This window comes from Ambystoma mexicanum, chromosome 6p, assembly GCF_040938575.1.
Source record: "Ambystoma mexicanum isolate Mex_15411 chromosome 6p, UKY_AmexF1_1, whole genome shotgun sequence".
NCBI lineage: Eukaryota > Metazoa > Chordata > Amphibia > Caudata > Ambystomatidae > Ambystoma > Ambystoma mexicanum.
The window spans coordinates 1,250,918,215-1,250,933,595 of record NC_090935.1 but is presented as its reverse complement, the minus strand read 5'-3'; the positions used below and the strand labels follow the sequence as shown (position 1 = coordinate 1,250,933,595).

The window sequence follows — 15,381 nt, the reverse complement described above, 5'->3', positions numbered from 1 at the left end:
TCTCTCTCGAATGATATATTCATGAGATTGTAACATGCGATCAGTTTGATGTTGTATTTTGTCATCCAAAGTTTCATATAGCTTGGCCAGTGATAGTAAAGTTGTGTTCATAGCAGTTAAGGTGTTATTAAGGGCTGGTGCTTCAGGGAAAGAGAATCTATTATTTCTATTCAAGGTTTGAGGATCTTGAATGAAATATGGATGGCCACCCATAGTTTCATGGAATTGAGAACGTCTGGGAGTGGGAGCTACAAAGGACGAAGACCGGTTAGATACACTAGAAGATTTTTCAAACATAACTGGAGATTTATACAGTTCTTGTTTATCATTATCTTCCGGCTTGCTTACAGAAACAGAATTAGACAAGACAATCAGAGGATTTCACCTACAAGATCTATCATTTAATTGTATCAAGTCACCAGTGTTTGAACAAAAGTATTGCACATCAGAATTAGAGGGATGATGAGGAGAGGAGGAATTGAATAACTCAAGAGCCTCAGCATCTGTTTCACGCGCTAGAGTGCATTTCTCATATTCCTTTCTTAGTAAATGTTGAGCTTGAACCAAGCATAATGACAGATTTGTCGGTAAAAGTTCAACTACTGTCTGGGGTGGAGCATCATGAATTTCAGGTATTTGGGCAACGCATCTCTCACCAGATTTACAAGCTAGCGCTATGGAAGCATCAACAATTTTCTTACTAGGCACAGTTTCAGGAGTCATAATTGACACGTTAGTTTCACTCTGCACTATAGAATCGCTCTGTATTGGATCAACAGTCAATGGACACACTGTTTTTAGCTTTGAAATGGTGATTGCAGTCATGGGGAAAGCTTTTTGAAGCTTTACACCATCGGGTGAATAAAAGGAGCGAATATCAACAGTTAGAGAAATTGACCTTTTTTTCTTTTCTTGCTTCTCCTAAGTCTTTTTGCTAGGAAGACTGAGTTTCCAAGGGAAGAATATCATATGGACCATTGCCAATTTTCAGCATTCCTGATTTTAAGGAAATTACTGGTTTAGACATGTCACATAAGGAAACCATAAAATCAGATCAAATAACAAGTACTTGGTGATTCAATAATACGACACTTGATGCTTGTAATGGAGCAACAGAGGTAATGTGACAAATCCAAACACCAACCTAGTGTCCCTTGGAGCTAACAAACACTGAGGCCAATTCCACCGCACTGAGTTCCGTTCAACATAAAAATAAAAACTAAAGAAACCAATAAGAATGAAGATTGGCAGTTAAAAACACGAAACCGGGGCGGCCCACACCGCGAACAGTACTTAGCTGTACGTGGTGCACGGCGCGGGTGCGCCCGGTGTTTGTATTTAAAGACAAACGTTGCTCGTCAAAGAGGCTGGGAGGGCGGAGCCTCGTTGCAGGAAGAGCCTTTGAATCAAAAAGAAAAATTACGCTTGACAATTGATAATTACAAAGAACACGAAACGGATTCCACTGGTGAGGAGACCAAAGGAGTTCAAAGGAGTACAGGGCAGGGACGTAGTCACCTTCTTTCCTGTTTATTGCAGGTCAGGCACGCGATGTGTTGCAAAAAAGGACGTTCTCCTGGGCAATTCCCTCCGTATTTGCAACAAAGGACAGGAAAGCACCAAAGTATCCAAATAGTCAGAAAGCCAAGGATTCCAGCACCTATAGCAAACAGTACTTAGCTGTACTTGGTGCGCCTGTGTTTTAGGGTTTGTATTGTGCGTGGGAGTCAGCGTGTCAATGGATTTTGTGAGGAGCGGGTGCAGGGCAGTAGGGAACATTATTTTGGACACAGTTCGACCACCGAGTACCACAAAGAAACAAGCCTGTCTGAGCAAGCGCTTCATAAATAAGCTGCTGATGGTAAAAGCCTCATCAACTTTGCTCGTGGTTGAACCAATATCTGTGATGGGAACTGGTCTATAGAACAATGTACCAACAGCGGCCAGAGCACTTCCTGGGTGATGCACTGCTTACAATGGGAATGAAAGATGCAAGAGATCAAATAGCTTATTTGGGACATGCCATCTTTCTCTCATGCCATGTTAGGTTATGCTACTGCAACATGTTCATTGGTTGCGTCATGTTATGCCGCACAACGTTGTGCTATGCTCAGGGGGCATACATTAAAGATGCAAGCTACTCGCCACCTCCATTCCATACATACATACATACACCCACCACACCATTTCTTACTTGCCAAGAACCGAATGCAACTAGCTGAAGGCTAGTGTAAATTGTGCACCCTGCATGGGTTGGCAGGGTTTCTCGCGTGACCCAACAGAAACGGCAGTAAATATTGCTCTGGTCGTCAAACATTTGCATCAGACACAAGGGCGAGGACAAACTAGCCCTGCATGTCACCAGATCACGTGAAACTGAAAGTCGATGGTGCACAATGAGTGAGACGGCCTCCTTCCGGTCCTCTAAGAGCATTTGGAGGAGGAGCAAAGTGAGGGGAGGGCGAGTGTGGGTCACTGCTGAGGAATAATGGTGTTCAATCCAGGTGCATGCCACTTAGGCTACTAATTACAGCAGCGTGGTGAGCAAAAACAACCCCGCATATCGCAATCACAGAGCAGGACATGCAGCACAGCACTGTTTAGCATAACATAACAAAACAGGATAGCTGTAAAATAAAATGACTATCAAAATAGCATGTTAGTTGCCATAGGGAATGAAAAATGCTTTTCACAAATAAGGTTTGTGGACCTTTTGAAATTGATGCAACCTTAATTACGGATACCCTTTCGTCCCTACATAAACCTCCATGCCACGTACTCACAACTGGCTAAAGCTTTTACTATATTAACCCGCGGCATAGGAACTGTGGGGCCATGTAATGGGTCACTGTTGTAATGTACATCTGAGTGTGGTGACATCACTGATAGTGGAATGTGGTGAGGTCAGTGTGTATGGAATGTGGTGATGTCAGTGTGTATGGAGTATTGGTATGTTATGTTCTGAATGCAGGTTCCATGTTTTACAGTTGAGATCTAGCTGGCATGGAGGGACGTGCCGATGTTATCTTCCTGGCAATTAACTTGCAATAAACCTACAAATAACTTACCTGCTGGTCCGGGTGTTACTTCAGGTACCAAGTTATTACACTGGTGACGAGGATGGGATCCTGTCGTGGAGGGGGCAGCTGTTTAAGTCCAGGAACATCACCCTCCAATCCTCACGTCCTAAGGTTGCAGCCAGCAGCCTTAGTCCCAGTAGCAAGGATCTGGGTGCTACGCTCCAGCAGGCCGGGTGCTGCTGGCAGAGGCAGTCCTTGTTTTGCACTGGTCCGGAGCGCAGGAGCCACAAGGTGGCAGGAAGCTTTGTGGGCCTGTGGTGGCCCCCCCCCCCCTGGCCTGAAAGTACTGGTAGAGGCAGTTCCTGTACTGAACCTAAAAATAAACTTACCTGCTGGTCTAGGTGTTACTTCAGGTACCAATTTATTACATTCACCCCTCCTGGGAGCATGGTATCTCCCAGGAGCTCATGGCAGTAGCCACGTGACTATACTCAATAAAAGGAATGGGCGGTCTACCACTCATTTAGTCTTTGGAGTATGCAAACATGGTGTGCTGTGTCTTTATTACGCAGCACCATGCCGGAGCTGCATAGCTAGCAGAGGGCTTGCCCTGCAGGGCCCTCCACCATGACCGTGCCCCTGCCAGGTAACACTGTCCCTCATGGCCGTCTGCCATATCCATGGAGCCCCTGCTGGGCAACTCCATCCCTGGAACGTGGTGTCCCTGCTAGGCAACGCCAGCGCCATCTGCTTAAATATGCCTAGGTGCCCCCAGGCCATGTATGAGCCCGTGTGCTCACGGGCTGACTGGATGCCCCCAGCCTTTATGCCATGTCAGGTGCTCCCGACATAAGCAGGGTGATCCATGCATGTATTCGAGCTGCGTGACCACAGCACACGGTCTGCTGGGTGCCCCCAGCCGGTCGGCTGGGTGCCCCCAGCCCTTGGTCTGCCTGGCCTGCTTGAGCGCAGGCCAGGACATAACAGGGATAGCGTGGACTTGATAGTGTGGACTTTTCAAGTGCCAAGCATTGCGTGTCACAAGTAAACCACCTGAATGGAAGACGTATGTCTGTGAGAAGGCCACCAGATAGACCGAGGGCCTTCTGCTCCCACAGGTGACAAGGGGTGCAGTTCTTGGACCACACTAACTTTGTGGATTCCCTTAAAAAGGATAGAAAACGATTTCCGTTCTCCTAAGTGATCTGGGGATTACAACAAAATGTCATCACTTACCCTGTAGTCTTCAACTGCCACACGGATAATGGAAGGTATTGCTCTCCACCCCACCCTGTAGAAGAACATTCTCCAAAATACACAGTGGACACAGTTATGCCCTGCTTAAGCAGTCTCCACAATCCACAGCATTCACTGATTCAGGCTACCATGCCCGCATCCTAGCAAGGATGTCAATTGTCCATCTACAGCCCCAGAGGAAAGGGGCATACCATGCAATTTTAATTCCTAAAAAAAAACAAGCAAGCACTCCCAACAAGAGTAGGAAAGATACAGGCGTTTGCTCATCCCACACCCGGCTTCCACCCATCAAAATCCACGGATTTGCTCACATCAGGGGTATCCAGAGAGCAGTGCTACAGGAAGGAGCTCAAACATGATCACTTCCTCATCTGACAAGGATCTTTACTAGGTATGCAGTATGAATTACAAAAAGGCCTCTTTTAGAACAAATGAATGTACTTGCCTATAACATATCCCCATTGAGAATGCACATTACTTTTTGCTCCCAAAAAACATGCATTTTATTCCAAACATTAAAAAATAGGGCATAACATAACTTACTTTAAGATCTTGACTAGAACCCTGCCCATCTAAAACTCAAACATTGGACAAATTGATCCACACTGACATCTTTTAAAAGGGCCCATGTCCAAGATGGTCCTTCAGAGATTAAACTAGCGGCTTCACTGCCACTCTCATAATCAATACCAAATCACTGATTAACAACCACCGCTCGAAGATCCCCACTAGTTGGAGAACCCTACATTTCCCCAATAGCTTGATGCCAAGTCTCGCTCTTCTAAAATATCAAATCTTTCATACTCGCCTCCAACTTCAGATACACACTTCGGACCGTAGTCCCAGTTCACCTCAAAAAGCAGCAGAGCACTACTTGCCAGGACCCTTGACTCCATCTTGGGCCAATTGAACAGCATGCAACCGCCCATCTGATGACGTAATGCAGGAAGTAGTAGCGTATCCTCCCTACCCTCGTGTATCCAGACTCCTTTTCTCCATCGGTGTCCCGAGCTTTAAGGCTGCATCTTCTATGAAATGGGCTGCATGATCTACAGGGGCCACCCTACCTTGCACTGCAGGGGCCACCCTACACACCCACAAAAAGAAAACCACGAGAAGGAAGTCTCACCACCAGAAAACACAACACTTAAAACGAAGAAATGCAAGCATGAAGAAATGCAAACAAATTAGAACAAAACTGGACTTCATCTATACTCCCTCCAAATAAAACATCCCACCACACAAGACTCAAACACCCACCATCTGGGATACTGGATGTATAATAAATAAACTTAAAATAAAATGTAATAAAATGACAAACTGTTTCTAAAGCAGAAAAATGTACTATTTTAGTTGCCAACCATATTTTGATTACACGGTTACCTGCACATGCCATTGATGGTTTCATAGGTTCATTCAATAAAAAGGGGCGTGGGAGAGGGGCAGGATACACCGAGAACCAACATAGCCCAGGCTAACTTCTGTCAAACGGCAATATAGCCTGATATGGAATGTTCCTGCCAGGTTAAATGTAGGCTCACATTCCTAAATGCAAAAACAAAGTGCCAAATGAAGCCTTCTAACATATGCCTGTTACATCCTCACATCCCAGGTGCCATGAAAGTACGCAAGGAGTATCCTGACAAATCCAGGGAGCTTGCATAGGCCAAGTGCAGCCTTATATGCCTCAGAAATTGCACCTGCTAACAGTTCATGCACCCGCTAACAGTTCATGCCAAGTCACCATATGCAACGTGCGGCCGCGTGTTCCACCGCTGAAATTATATATCAAGCGGAGCCTCAAATGCCTCGCAATGCCACCGAAAGGTACAGCCTCATATGTGCAGGGGCTGCAATCATATGCCAAGTGCAGCCTCAATAGCCACAGAAATGCCACATGTTCTGTTGGGTTCCTTGTAATTTTAATGAAACAAATTACTTCGATTTTTTTTTATTTGGGGGTTTTCCCACATATCCTGCTTCCTTTTCACTACTACCCCTAGCCCATGCCCTCCCAACCCCCTTTTAAACCCTTAATCCATAACTATCTTTTTAAATCTTAGTAAATCCAAAGTAATTAAAACCCTGCAATGCCGTTCTTTTGCTGCCTTTAGAAGCCTTGCAGTGCATCGGATACCTGACATACCCGCCGCGTGCAGAGCGTAGCCTCCGATGTGCAAGAACAGCCATTATATGCACAACCTGCAACTTCAAATGTCACAGTAACTCCCCCCATTGCTTCACGTGCAAGGTTCAGAGTATGTAACCAGTGCTTTAAGTGGGGTAAGAAACGGAGGGGAAGGGGGGGGGGCTCGTTTGGGGGCGTGGCATCCACTGTGGGCGTGGCCTAAAAGTGCACAAATCATAGTAGGATGCGCAAACAAATATATAAATGTATGTGAGCATTTATATATTTGTATGCGTTCTACTATGGTTTGTGTATTTTTCAAGCCTTCTTTAATAAACATAGCAATGTTACATATTTCTGTGTTTATAAAAGGTGGCTTGAAAGTGCACAGACCATAGTAAGTTAGGCACACTTGTGCTTACCTTACTATGGTTTGTGTACTTTTCAAGCTACCTTTTATAAACAGACATTTGTAACATATTTCTATGTTCATAAAAGATGGCTTGAAACGTACAAGCCATCTTTTATAAAGCGTTGAGGTCCGTCGACAAAGCTTTATAAAAGATGCCTTGAACTGTGTACGTTTCAAGCCGTCTGTTATAAACGTAGAAATATTTCTACGTTTATAAAAGATGGCTTGAAACGTACACAGTTCAAGGCATCTTTTATAAAGATTTTCCATAGGAGAAAGGCGCCTTGGGCTCAGTGATCGCTGCTCTGAGCAGAGATCACAGAGCCCAAGGCGTCTTTCACCCTCTGGGAACCCGCGGGCTCCGTGATACAATCTACATATTAGATCATGGAGCCCACGGATTCACAGAGGGTCAGTGACCTGGGGAGGGCAAACAAAGGAACTGTAACTTCCCTGATGACCCCTCAGATGGGGGGTCATCAGGGAAGTTACAGTGACTGACATAAGTGCCAGCCAGCCTCAGCGACACTGTGGCTGGCTGGCACTTCTGTCCGCTTGCCTAACGTTAAACTGGCGGGCGCATATTCCGTCGCGGCCGTGGCTGGATAATGCGTGCTGCAATGGCGTGGTGGGACGGGGGCACCAGCCCACTTAAAGCACTGTATGTAACACATCCACATGTCCAGTTGAGGCCCTGGTAGGCCAAGCATCACCTCACATACCAGATTAATGCCACGCAGTGCCAGTTAATGTGCATAATAAAGTCGCCACATGCAAGTGTAGCCTTGCATATCCGGTTACTGCCACCAGATCAGGCTTGACAGTCCCAGAATTAATATTCTGAAGTTTGGCCTGAGGTACAATGTATCGAGGTGCACTTACAAATAAGCCACCACACTCCCAGTATTGCCAGAGCACGCACTCAAGCCCCCTCATGCATCCAACATTACATTGCATACTTACAACTCTACACATCTGCCTTGGAAACACAACCCCATTATCACAAAACTGCAGGACATATCCACCCCGCGTCCCCCACCACCTCTTGCAGGACTACGGTCCCCTACCAGGATTGAAATGCACTCGTATAACAAAGCATTATTCCCATTCCGCCAATCCTCCTGGGGATTTTAGCAACTATTTCCTGCTTTGCCATCCCTTTACCTTCCTCCTTTTGCTCATTTACGTTCCTGCGGCAAACCAAGGTCTGGATACCCCTGATCAGGGCACAATACGCCATTCCACGGACAAGCCGACGTGCTCTGTGACTACCACCATGGTGATTTGGAGCAGTATAAAAAGGCATTTTAACACAACATATGCCGAGTGCAACCTCAAATCTTCCTTTAATGCAATCAATCTCCAGTTAATGCCTCCCAGCCCTGTTTGCAGCCATCATGTGGCAAGATCAGACTCGGGTGGCTCAGTTATGCCTTTCAAGCCCAGCTGATGCCAATGTATGCCAATCATAGCCTATTATCAGCCAACACCCGTAAATGGCTCACACTACTTTCTGCAAACAAATGCCGAGCATGGCTATAAATGCCCCAGCAATGCCACCCAACGCCTGTTTAAACTGTATGCACAATGCAGGGTTGCCCCTTCTTCCATGTAGCCCCCTCATAGGCCAAATTCCTGCCATTATATTCTAAGCCCATATGCCCAGGCCCCGTAAACCCAGCGAACCCTGCCTGAACACATGCATGGTTCCCCATCTATGGCACAGCCTCAAAAGTGAAGCTGCTAAAGGACTCCAAGAGGGCCAATTGGTGGGAACTAAAGTAAACGGGGAACTCCGAGACCTGTTTCAGTTTGGCAATTTATTTATTTGGATTTATCACGCGCCGAGCGGCCCGGAGGCATCGTGGCGCTGTTACAGAATATTCAGCTTAGTGCATGTTATTAACATTAGATGCAAGGCAAAAACAGGTATATATATTACATAGTGCAGTGGTGTTCCGTGGTTACAGAGGAACAGTGTTGGAGGCAGTGCAGAATGTTAACAGTTTAGTTGAACAGCTTTGTTTTTAGAGCTTTTCTGAATGTGAGGAGGGATTCTTCGTTTTTTAGACTGAGCGGAAGCAAGTTCCAGGCTTTAGTGGCTAGAACTTCAAAGCTGGTTCCGCCGGCTTTAGCTCTGTTGAATGCTGGGACTGAGTCGGCGTGAGCGTTGGTCACGTTTTTGTCTGTGGGTTGCCGCTTGGTGTATTCCATCTACTAGGTAGGCTGGTGCGGCCTGGGCGAGGCATCTGTGTGTGATTGTGAGGGCTTTGAATGTTATGCGCTCTTTGACCGGGAGCCAGTGGGCATCTATTCTTGCCTGGGAGATATGTTGTCTCCTAGGGATGCCGAGTGCCACTCTAAGGGCATTGCTTTGTGCGATTTGCAGTCTGTTGATGTTGTTAGCGGAGGTGCCAAGGAGTAGGATGTTGCAGTAATCCAGTTTTGCGCCTATTGTGGCTTTGGCAATGTTGAGGCAGGTCTTTGTTTTATTATTTATAATGCGCGATCATACCCTCAGGTAACAGGGCGCAGCAGTTACATGTATATGCGAAGCTTAGTTACAACAACAAGAATATATACATACAAAAATAGCATGAATATATACAAATATACACATGCGGGTACAATATTTGTAAAGGGTGGAGTATGAAAGGCATAACACCAATTGCGTTAAAGCCTACGTTTTCAACCATAGTACAACCTTAGATCGGAAGTTGTGGTAGGGCAGATCCATTCTGAGAGTTGGAGGTAGGGAATTCCACAGTTTAGTTGCTTTCACTGGGAAGATGTTGCCCCCTATGGTGGAACGTTTAAAGTTAGGGACAGAAAGGCAATCTTTGTAAACTGTTCTTATGGGTTTCAGGGAGGTCTGTCTGTGGAATCTGTCAACCAAGTAAATCGGGGCAGCGCTATTGGGAGATTTATGAGTGAGTGACACGGTTTTTAGGAGAATTTTATCTTTGATAGGGAGCCAGTTATTCTGTTGGCTATATTATGTAATGTGGTCTCTTCTGGAGATGCCTAATGCCGCTCTGAGGGTGTTATTTTGAAGAGTTTGTATTTTAGTGGTGGTACCTTTGGAGGACCCAAGATAAAGAGCATTACAATAGTATAGGCGGGACAATATAAGGGCTCTGGCAAGGGTCGTGCAGCTAGTATCGGATAGAAAGGGTTTGGCTGCACGGATCAGCTTACACGTGTAGGCCGTGGAGGATGCTAAGGAGTTCACCTGTTTGTTAAAAGAGAAGTTTGAGTCCAGGTAAAAGCCCAGCGTTTTGACCTCTTGTCCTACTTTGATACTTTTGCCATCAATTATGAAAGAGGAGTAGATAGGGCCTAATTTCTTTAGGCTAGAGGTAGTGCCCAGGATGATAAGTTCAGTTTTATCATCATTCAGGCATAGTCCATGTGTGGCCATCCATGCCTGGATGGTAATGTACACTATTTACCAAGGCCAAATCCTTTCCATAATCCCCAGAAAAAGGAAGGAGGATCTGGGTATCATCTGCATAGTTGGTGTAAGTGATACCGAGATGATCCAGATCATCGAACAGGGGCTTGGTAAATATATTGTACAGTGTGGACGAGACACAAGAGCCTTGTGGCACACCGCAAGTGATGGGTATGGGGTCTGCTGCTGCTGTGGGCGAGAAGACACTCATGGTTCTGCAGTTTAGGAAAGATCTGATCCAAGTGATGGCCTCAACGGAAAAGTGAGCAGATGTGTTAAGGTGGGTACATAGGACAGAATGGTCGACCAGGTCAAATGCCGCAGAGAGGTCTAGGAGGAGGAGTAAGGCAGCTTGGCCGTTGTCTCTAAGCTCATCAACCTAAGTCTTAAGGTCAATGAGAGCAGTCTCGGTCCCATGTTGGGGACGGAAGCCTGATTGTCTCGCTCCTAGTAGGTGGTGTGCTTCCAAGTACTTGTGTATTTGTACGTAGGCAACCTTGTCCAAAATGTTTTAGGAAAAATGGTACTGTCATGATAGGTCTATAATTTGTGGGCGTGGCTGGGCTGTTTTTTTTTAATAGTGGAAGTACCCAAGATTGTGTTAGATTGATAGGTATAGAGCCAGAGGAGAAGGAGGCATTGATTAACTTCGTGATGAAAGGGGAAAGGTCTCGGGCAGCATCCTTGATGAGCTGAGCGGGGCATACATCACCCTGACAGTTGGAGGGTTTCAGTGACAAAATGATTCTTTCTACTTCAAGTGTGGTGACTTTGGAGAAATTGAAGTGGGTGGATTCAATAATTGTGGGATTCTCAGTAGGTTTGGCTGGGAGGGGGTCATTCAAGGAGGCTCTTTTGCTGGAAATTTTATTTTGTAAGGTAGAAATCTTGTTTGCTAGAGCATTTTGGATCTCTGAGCACCAGTTTTTCTTTAGTACACGTATCAGGTGGTGCTAAAGGGGTCTCTATTTCTTTGAGGATGGAGAATAATTCCTTCATATTTGATTTAGCTCAGGATATGCGGGAGTCAAAGGAGGTTCGTTTTGCTAGGCAAATTTCTTTTTTCTAGAGGGCTGAGAGTTTGGGGAGTTTAAGTTTGACTGCTGAGGGGAGTTTTTTCCAAGTGGCCTCAGTTTCTTTTTTTGCTGCCTTAGATTTTTAAGGAATGGTGCATACCATTTATTCAGATGCGTTTTAGGCTTACTTGATCTGAGTTTGAGGGGGGCGATTAGGTCCAGCGAGGTGGACATGATTTTATTGTATTCTTCGACCAAGGTCTCAGGATCAGAGTTGTCAGGGAGTGTGTTAAGTGTAGGGGGTAAATTCAGGATAAGTCTCTCTACAGTGAAGCTCTTTATTTCTCATAAGCGTAGGCGGAGCCCTGGTGACTGGCACAGTGAGCAGTTTTTTTGATGGTGGCTGGTGCGGGTGGGTGGGTATGGGATCCCTCCTGTTTTTATTGGTAAGAAGAAGTGCAGTAGATGGTGGTTAGTCCATGGTCAAGGGGTGTTAGAGCCGATGTCAGCCGCACAGTTGTGGTCGGCGATCCAGTCTAAAATACAAACTTTCGTGTGGGTATGTTTGTTCACTCGTTGGGTGAAACCTAAATCTAGGAGAGCTTTAGCGAAGGCTTTGCTTTTCATGTCTTTAAGGGTCTTTGAAGCCCAGGTTGAGGTCACCTAAGAGTATGACTCTTCAGTTTGTTTTCAGGATGTTTCCTAAGATGTGGGTGATGTTAGATTGGAAGTCGAGAGTTGGGCCTGGTGGGTGGTAAACTATGTGTATTGCGATGATGTCATTAGGTGAGGGAGATATTTTAGCTGATAGTGAGTCAAAATTGTCAGCCTCATTGGTCTTTAGCTGCCTAGCGTTGAGGGATTCTGTGACGATTAGGGAGACACCTCCTCCTTTACTGGAGGTTAAGTCTTGGCGCAGGATGATGTACCCTGGTGGTAAGGTTTGGCAAACAGCTGGTCCAGAGGCTTCGTGTAGCCAGGTCTGGTGATGGCTAGTATGTCTAGGTCTAAATCCGTGATGAGATCATGAATCTCTGTTGCATGCGCTGGCAGGGAGCGAGCGTTAATGAGTGCACACTGGAACTGTTTTTTTTCCGGTTGTCCCTTTGTTTAGTCTATGCAGGGATGCCATCAGGGGTGTCGGTTTTGCTTGGTACAGTTGGAGCAGGGGTGGGTGTTGGGAGTGATTAGCTGAGAGGGTCGTTGTGGTGGCTGAGAGGCGGGCAGAGCGGCAGCCTTGCCTCTGGTTTCTCACATGGAGAGGCATGGGGCTAGTGCTGGTTTGTGTGCTGATGCATGGTTTAGGGGGAATGCTGGTATGGATGAGCATGCTATCAGGGCGGGTAATTATGTGACTAGGAATAGTATTACCTGTGGATAAAGCCGGAAGGAATGGTGTGGGTGGTATATTGTGGGAGCAGGGGAAGAGAGGGTGCCATGTTTCTGTGAGGTGCACTTCTCGTGTGGTGAATGTGGTCGTATAATGTGGGGTAAGGGTTCAGTGATCACTTGTAGGGTAGGCACGGGGTTGAGAGACAGTTGCAGGCTAGTCCCAATGGGCAGTAGGACTGGGGTGGATTAAGTATGCAGTTGACAAATTATGTTGGCTCGTCTCATGAATCAGTATGACAGTGATGAGCTCAGTATACAGTTCACAAGTCAATGTGGGCTAGTCCTGAGGAGCAGGAGGACAGTGGTGGACTACTGAGATGGTTAGAGTGACTTGTAATCTATTTACACTGCTACCAACAGGGTTAACATTCCGTGTATAAAGTTTGCATTGTGCTATATATTGTGCAATGCCCCTGCGATCTCGGAAACCGGGATTCCAAAAGGCAGTGGCAGGGGTTTCAAGGGAGTTCGTGGTCACAGGTAGTAGCAGATGGTACCTTTGGCAAGCCCCAAATGTTGATGACTCACGAGGCCTCCATCACAGGGTTCCCTCTTCGTCAACAGATCGAGCGCTCCACTGCTTTCCAGCGATGCTTGCGCTCCATAACACAAAACAATTCAAAAATGCAAAGCCCTAGCAATACTTTTCCGATCACATAGCAAGTCTAAAATGATCAGATATGCAGCAGCTTACATCTCATTTGCATTTTTAAGCACCAGTCAAGAGCCATTTAAAACATTCACCATGACAGTGTTTTGCATGCGCAGCGTCCACATGGCTCCCGGGTCGTGTTTTCTCAGCCCACCAATCAAACATTTGGCCCACAGACTATGACGAAGACCTTCACATCTGGATTGCAGAAGCAAATCAGAGGAGCAAAGCATGCAAATGACGCCAAGCACGCCAACTGCAGAGCACTTGTGCACTCACTGGGTGTGCAAAACAGCAGCAGTTATTTGTCTGGCCAAATACTGCAAAGGGAAAACATGCGCAAAGCTTCCAAAAGGTGCAGAACAGGTGTGTTTCATGTGACCATGCAATTCAATAACTGCCCAAAAACCCCTCTGACCTATGGTGACGTCAAAAACAGAATCTTCAGAACGTCCTCCAACAATTTGTCATCACTTAATGTTACAAAATTACAAATCATAAATTCTCTTTGTACCAAATAAGTCACTAGATTGCAAGTGCAGACACTATTGTTAAAATCCTTTTAAAAAGATAAACTAGTGCTCTGGATGCCTTGGACACAGATTTTATTCATCTATTCCGATCTCAGAAAAGTGCATTAAATGCAGTTAGCAGCCAAAATAATTCTTACAAATAAAGTGCATTGAGCCAATAGAAGTAGGTACTAACAAAGTGACTTGGGTAAAAATTTGGCTCATCTATACAGCGCTCAGAAAAGTGCATATTGTGCAGTTTATCGCCCAATAATAAGAGTTTTGAAAGACTTCGATGCGCATACAAATTAGGCACTGATCAAATGCCGTAAGCACAGATTTAGCGCCTCTATTAAGAGCTTAAGAGAAAGAAAAAAAAAGATTTTTAAAAAAAAGTGCTTACAAACGCAGATTTGTAGCTAGCAATGAGAAATTGATCCTAAAGTTTCCTTTCCGTATATCGGGCAGATTAAACTAAAAGCGGGTAAGTTCCTACAAGTACAGAGTTAGAACCAGCCCCAGGGCTATGGGCGCTTTATATTAAATGACAGTATTAATCTGAAGGGGCAGAATTGGGCAAGTTCTTTTCCATGGCCTGCTTTAATAGCTAGGCTGGGCAAACGCCACGCTCGCCTCCGATCATGCCAATAGCTAGATGAGTGTTCATCTATAATGCCTTATGCCACTTTCTCTTAAAATACTCCGCCAGCTCTTCGTGACGTCTGAGTAATTGGGCAGAATATGATGAAGTGTGGTAAAGTCTCTAAGGCTCCACGGGCACAGCTTGGATTGGCGCCTGCGTGCCATCAAGCAGCAGGACAGTAAGCCCACCTCTAGTTAAACCTCAGCATTAGTGGCGCTCCTGGGGTACACGAAGAACGTGCCAGGGCATGTGCGACGCCTGGCGGGGTTGCTACGTAACCTGTGATCTGGAAGCCCTTTCTTTTCCACCGGTGGTAGCAAACAACTGGAAATCTTGAAGAGTCATCCCTACATCCCCAGGCAGATTTGGGGAGGTATCTTTCGTCCACCTCCGCCAATTGCCGACCGCTTTCAAACAAATTCTTACTTGGGAATGGTGCATTTTACAGAACAATGTTTGGCTGAATGGGCATACATCTTTCTAAGGGGAAACACGTGACATTCCAATACCTTGGATGCCACAGGAACACTAAGCAAATGGGTATGCCCAGAACAGAACGATATGCTAGGTTATTTATAACGTGCTTAATACCCAGAGGTTTCTAAGTGGGGACCGGGAAATCGAACCTGTGTTGCTCCGTGTTGTCTTGCTTCCAAGGCGATCGACACAATGACCAAACCATGTTGTCACATGAATGAAGCAGTTCCCAAAGCAGTATGGCAACACCACACCGTGAACATGCTAGTAATCAATCAAATGTCAACAGAACGAAAACAAACACAAACACACACACACACACACACACACACTGCCCAGAGCGCACAAGGTCGGTGGGCTAGGGGCAGAGTAGAAGTTCCATCCCAATCATGCCCCCCAGGGACAAAGCCGATCTAGA

At 45.9% G+C, this 15,381-nt stretch overlaps 1 protein-coding gene across 1 annotated transcript in view; it reads right to left on the bottom strand.

Annotated features, from left to right (window-relative positions):
* LOC138510338 (guanine nucleotide-binding protein subunit alpha-14) overlaps window positions 1-15,381 on the bottom strand; it is an 879,850-nt gene that overhangs the window by 432,367 nt on the left and 432,102 nt on the right. The gene's annotated exons all lie outside the window — the stretch shown is intronic.